Consider the following 6,462-nt stretch of genomic DNA (forward strand, 5'->3'; position numbering starts at 1 on the left):
GTGTGATTTGTTGTTTTTTTTTACCTTCAGTCAATGTTGGACTCTGCTCTTGTAGAAGAACTGGAGACAGAGGTAAACACCAAGGGTGGACTCATCTGGGAAAAATGCAGAACAACATACCTGGGAAAAACAATTCAAACCACAAGAATTCAATGCACAATGTCACGTAGCAAATAGCAGAGATAGGGGCAGAGGGAAAATAACCAGACTGGCAGATGGGAATTTATGATATAACACAGCAGGGGAAAATTAAGCACTGTTAGGCTCTACTATGTAGAGACATTGCACCCTAGAGGGACGAGGTACCTTCAGCATCTCCCTCCCTTCATCCCACTGGAAGAGGAAAATAATTTTTTAATCTGGACATCTCAGTATTAGGGCTTAAAAATAAGTTTGAAACTGAGACAATAACAGATGCTGACTTAAAAAAATCAGTACAATCTAGGAAGCAGGTTTAGGGAAAATGATTTAAAACCTAGTGGGGCAAGATATTTCAAGGACAGTTATACCCTGGTCCCTTCATATTCTAGGGAAGACATCTCAGCTGGAAGGATGCTTCTATAATAATTAATGGTCTGACTCTGTATTCAGCACTCTAAAAACACCAGTGATTTCTATGCACTCAGGCAAATTGTGCCAGTCTGGTTATTTCAGAGTTATGTGAAATGAGGAAAACTTGCTGTTCAAATTCTTGCTATAGCATAGACTACTAAATTTAGAAACAACATTCCTAAAAACTATTTGCCTGCCCTTACATGTTTTTCCCTATCACCATAATTCCCACATGCACATAGATCTGAGATACAAAAAAGCTGGAAAGGCAGAGATAATCAAGATCAAAACAAGGGATCAATGATCGAGAATACCCACTCCTACTATTGTGAATAGCAGGAAAATTGTAGGAAGCATAGGTAAAAGTGAAACTTCTGGTGCTTTCCCACAAGGACTAGGAGCTATCACATCTGACTGCAATACCATACCCAACTATGCTGATTTTAGCACAAGAAGCATGCGAGAGAGTATCAGGTTGCCAAACTGAGCATGGTTCACGTGAGATATGTCTTCTTCACAAGTCTCTGGGCCAAAAAGAATCAATCATTGCTATTACCCATTGGCACACACAAGCCAGAAATGCAGGTTTCTATCATGAGCCTACGTCTGAGAGACTCCCATGAGGAGACTCAAAAAACACATCCTTTAAACGTCAGTATGCAGACTGCATACGATCCATTTTCCAGATATTCTGGAAACATTTGTAGAATAAATCAGTTACCTATCTGACTCTCTCTAGGATTTTCTTAGCAACACAAGGAGGACAATTCACTAACCTAGATTTTTACATAGGAATAATAAAAAAAAAATACTAACTCCAACAAAAAAGGCATCTAAATTACTGGTTGGGCTGACACAGGCACCCACCCAGTGTAAACCCAAAGAAATAAGAAATACAGCTACAAACCAATGCCTTATCTTCTCAGGCATATGCTACCTGCTTCTAGTTTCACCAGAGAACTGCAGCAGGAGATAGCAATGTACTGTCTCATAGCAGCTGTTTTAAGCTTAACATCCCCAGCTAGTAATGATCAGCATTTTAACAATTTGTATGAACATGTTCAGCATATCTAGCTCTAGTGACAGAGTTAGAGCTCTCAGTACTGTTTTCTCATGCAGCCTTTTCATTTATCCCTAGCTTATCCCCAGCAATGTCTCTCACAGCCAGTGTAGTATGCATAAGCTCTGTGCTTCTCCAGCTAGGAAGTCCATTTGTGTAAATGCATTACGAAACAAACTCATTACAAGATTAAGCATAAAGAGCTCTCACCTCTATAATTATAGTAAAACCACTTGAAGAAAAAAACAATACTAAAGACCAAGTAGCACCTGGAGGCACTGACCATTGCTCTGAGAGAATGGGAGACATTTGTATTTAGCTGTTCAATTTGTTTCCAAGAAAAGAAAAACACTGTGTCAAAATACTCCACTGATGTAACAATGATCTCATACCACGGAGCTTACACACAGTTGATAAAATCTGCTCATATTAATGCATGAAATTCCTTTTAGCAACTATCATGAGTATTAATCATATCTCGCACTATTTGGCAGAGGTTGAGTTTAGCTTGGTGTAAAATTATGTGATTTGTAAGTTTTAAAATACTGCTCTAAAAGGATACTCATACAAAATTCTGACCAAGATGCTTAACAAAAGGGTACGGTGCCTTACAAGTGGCTTGAAGAAGCCCTATTCACGAAGAAGAAAATGAAACCCACTTGCAGTCTTCATCATACATGATCTCTGTGGAGGCCAGTGCTGACCTCTGAATGCCTCAGATCTTCACAATGAAAGCACATGCAGCACCTCTCAAAAACTGATCTCCAGGTACTCTTATGGCTATCCTAATCCACAGATCAAAGTAAAGAATACACTGCTAATGACTGTGCTCAGCCAGCTCTGAAGAGGCCAGGGAAGCAGGCATGGAAGAAAAAGTTGAGGAGTGCATGGGGCCTGGCAGAGTCTGAAAGTGGTGGTTTGGGCAAGGGACCACTAGGGCCCAACGGAGAGAATTTCACTCCCTGTCATGCTCCTTGGCTTGTGCAGCAGTTGGAAAGTGGTCACTGTTCTCTCTCCAGTGACTGATGCTAACACTGTGAAAAGAAGGGCAAAGAGGAAGGAACCATCTTATCTCTCAGCGTGGATGGTACCCAGGCAGCCTGAACAAATGGTTCAGTGGTAGCACCAGTCATCAAACAAAACTCACCAAATGAATATGTGGTTATTCCAAAGCGATGAAACTACAGTGGCATTTCAGTCAAGAGGGTATTGCAGAGTGTAGTAACTGGCTGGCCTCCTTCTAATGCCAGCAATTCATCCACAGACACAAAGACCTTAGTAGCAGTCAATGGTTTGTCTATTACATATCCCCATGTTATGATGAACAATAGGCTGCTGAAAAGGAGGGGAAAGAACAAAAATCTATTACCTGGAGCCAAAATTTTGTAGAGGGGAAAATAACTATTATTTTATATTGGCAAATAAATAACTAAATTTGTAAACATTCTTTTATTTATTCAGCTGTGTAATTTGTCCTAAAGTCTGAAGGTCCATCTAGTCAGAACATGCAGACTTCAGGAAAACAAACAAAAGTCCTCAAACTGCTGCCATTATTCAGTACATGTGAAACAAAATACTGGCACAAGCAAAACAAGTGTAGCACTTCTCATTTTAGGAGGGGAGTTTATGTAACCCAGTACTGCAGCCAGACTACACTTAATAAATTAGCAACAGAATATTTTTCAGTATTTACTGAGAAATCCTGCCCCTCAGCAAATCATAATTGACTGCTATCAAAGTAGACAAAATCTAAACTTTCTGGTGACAAGTAGCATCTCTGTCAGTGCTGTATTCCTAGTTCTCTGTGGCAGAAACAGCCTTTACAATCTTTAAGTAGATTAAGTACAAAACAGCTTCATGGAGGAAGTGGGATTAAGAGGTTTACTGCTACTATGACAACAGCCAGGTTCTTAAAATAGTTTTGAAACCTAAGCAGTGACTGGGAATGTATACGTCTCCCCTGTAGGAATCATCATGTACTAAATGCAGTCTTCCAAAAGGAAATCATATTTTATAACAGCCCACTATTTTTAAACGTGTGCTTTTATCATGCTGTTTAATCTCTTGTTATGAGCACTAAAAATAGCAGTAAAAAAGGCACTGTACTGCCACGTGGTTGTGATTACAGTTTTAGAAGCGATTATTGCTATAGATACCAGGACAGACATTGCTCTCTTACCTCTCCTTCAACATAGTACGTATTTTGTGTTTTTCTTGTCCTGACAGTAACCAAGCTCCTTACTAAACAGCATGCATCAGGGACCAGCCATTCCACATGCTCAGAGCTGCCAGACAGCAGCCATTTCTGATCTAAGAAATCACCCCCTTGACATCCATAGGTATTTCACTGCATCTCACTTGGAACTAGCTCCTTCCTCAGAGGTAATGGATACAGAATTTGCTCACTTGCAAACAGTTAGTGCCTAGGGCATAATTCTGATAACCTGAGGGTAACAGGATGGCCTCCATTTGAGTATGCTATTCAATCAGTAATTAGCATTTTCTTGTTGAGTATGGCTAAATAAACAATTGATTCAATCGGATATGCAACTACTGCATATTATGAATGTTTAGTTGAGCTCTGAGGCATTCTCCAAGCACGATCATGTTGACACATACAATTAAAACGGTAAGTAGTACAATGCTTAATTCCAATTACAGCACCACTCAGATCAAAGCACGTAACCCTTATCTGAAATTACTGAAATCAGAAAATTATTATGAACACAGAAGCCGATTCATTACTCTAGTCAATGTAGATTAAAGCATATTTTAAAACAAAGAAAAAGTAAGTCTAATCCAATTACACTGGTGCCAAGCTGAAATCATCTTCCTGCAGCTAATGGATTTCTTTTTTTTTAAAGAGGGCCAAATTCAAACTCAGGAAGCAATAGACTGTTTCCTTATTGCAGAGTTGTTAGCTCCAGTCAATGAAGGGTGATTCTTTTCTCTCTGCAGTTCACAAATTCCTGACGTTTAAAGTTCAGAACTGGCCCTTAAGTAATATTTCAAATGCAATCTCTAGGTAATTAAAAAAAACTTGGTAATGACTACTCAGACCAAGCAGTACTCTCTGTGCAAGCTAGTTCTGTCAATCACATGAACTCATATACCTATTCCTAAAAGACTGCCTTAAAAATATAATGGAATAAGAAAACAAATTGGTAATTAAATTAGAAAATTGAAATCATATCTCAAACGTCAAAATTGAACTTCAGTAAGATAAACCCACATTTTGGCACTGCTGTCAACTACAGCTGCACCATTCAAGCCCCATGTTTGTTCATACTCCCAATAAAAAAAAAGTATTTTCTTATGCTGAGATTGAATTTCCTGCTTTTTAACTTGTTACTACTGCATGTTTTCTGTGAGTGCTATTGAGAAGTCTCACTCTCTTGTCTTCATTCCCTCGCATCAGGAGTTCATATGTACCAGTAAGATCTTCCTGAGCCTTCTCTTCTCTGGACAAAACAGTTCCAGCATTCAGGCTCTCTTTATATTAAAGATATTCAGTTCCCTTAACCACTTTTGTGGCCTTGCATTGGATTTCCTCCATTAAGTCTTCCTTGTACTGGACACACTGCACTAGATTTGGCCTAACCAGTGCAGTGCAGACAGGAAAAATCAACTCCACTGACCTGTTGACACACGTCCTCACAGAGCCACCCCCAGAACACCATTAGCTTCCTTTGCCATAAGGGTGCATTGTTAGCTTATAAGGTCCCTCCCTCCAAGCTGTTTTCCAGCTGGCCATTCCCTAGCAGGTACCAATGCCAGGGATTACTCCTCCTCAGGTGCAGACTGGTCTGTAGCTCCCTAAATGTTCCTTCTTGCTCTTGTTGAAGATATGAGATATATTTGCTGCCTTCCACTCTTCAGGAACTGTCTCCAGTAGTCAAGCTAATTCAAAGACAACTGAAAATGATCTTGCAGTGACACTAGCCAGATTCCTCAGCATTCATGTGTGCAACCTGTCAAGTCTTTAGTCACCTGGTCCTCCTCCACCACCTTCTTCCAGGTAACTGCTCTGGTCTCAGAGGCACGGGATTCTTTATGGCCAGTCTTAACAATATAGACTGAAGAAAATAAGGCACCAATATGGCTGTCTCCACATCATTTGTCACAAATTCCCCAGCCCCATTCATGTTGGTATGTATCTTTTTTTTTTTTTTTTTTTTTTTTTTTTTCCAAGTCTTCCTTTTGCTGTTAAACAGTTGGAGAATCGTTGCTTGTTGCCCTTTTGAGTTCTTCCCATACTCACCTCAATTTGCCTTGATTTTCTTAATCCTATTCCTACAAGATCAGACAGCAGTTCTGTTCTCCTCCTGGGTCATCTGCCTCTGCTTTCACCTCCTATACACATCCTTTTTATGTCTGAGTTCAAGTTATGAGTTGCTTTTCCATGCAGGCCTCCTACTGCCTGTGCTTGATTTTCTGTATGTCAGAATGAATTTGTCTTATGGTCTTCCATACCAACATTCCATGCAGAGACAAGGTAATCCCCTAAAGAAACATCTTCAACAGCAGACAGCCCACTAGGAAAAACATTGTAGCAACTGCTTCTCCAAAACAAAACTAAAAAAGCTTGCAATGTACAGGACCTTTTCCTATCACAGCTACATGAAGTCAGAACCAAAATGACAATACAGTTCATGAAGCTTTTTATGTGAACAACCCACATATTTTTTCCTAGGTAACAGTGAACTTCATTGTGAAAGGCAGTGTTTGGATACAACCTCATGTAGCTTTTACAGTGCCTTAAACATAGCTGGCAGTTGCTTTTGCAACAGGTTTTGATCAACTGTTCAACTTGAAAGACATAATTTAGAACAAAGTATTTCTACTGAAAT

At 39.6% G+C, this 6,462-nt stretch overlaps 1 protein-coding gene across 1 annotated transcript in view; it reads right to left on the bottom strand.

Annotated features, from left to right (window-relative positions):
- The window catches only part of PAPLN (papilin, proteoglycan like sulfated glycoprotein), a 58,194-nt gene extending 55,297 nt beyond the window's left edge, over nt 1-2,897 (bottom strand). The window contains exons 1-2 of the mRNA XM_015864586.3: nt 2,760-2,897; nt 25-120 (exon numbers count right to left, since the gene is read on the bottom strand). The gene's annotated coding sequence lies outside the window, so the exon portion shown is untranslated. The remainder of the gene's footprint in view (nt 1-24; nt 121-2,759) is intronic.
- Nucleotides 2,898-6,462: the final 3,565 nt, after the last annotated feature.

This window comes from Coturnix japonica, chromosome 5 (genome assembly GCF_054131305.1).
Source record: "Coturnix japonica strain WE chromosome 5, WE-NBRP24, whole genome shotgun sequence".
Classification (NCBI taxonomy): domain Eukaryota; kingdom Metazoa; phylum Chordata; class Aves; order Galliformes; family Phasianidae; genus Coturnix; species Coturnix japonica.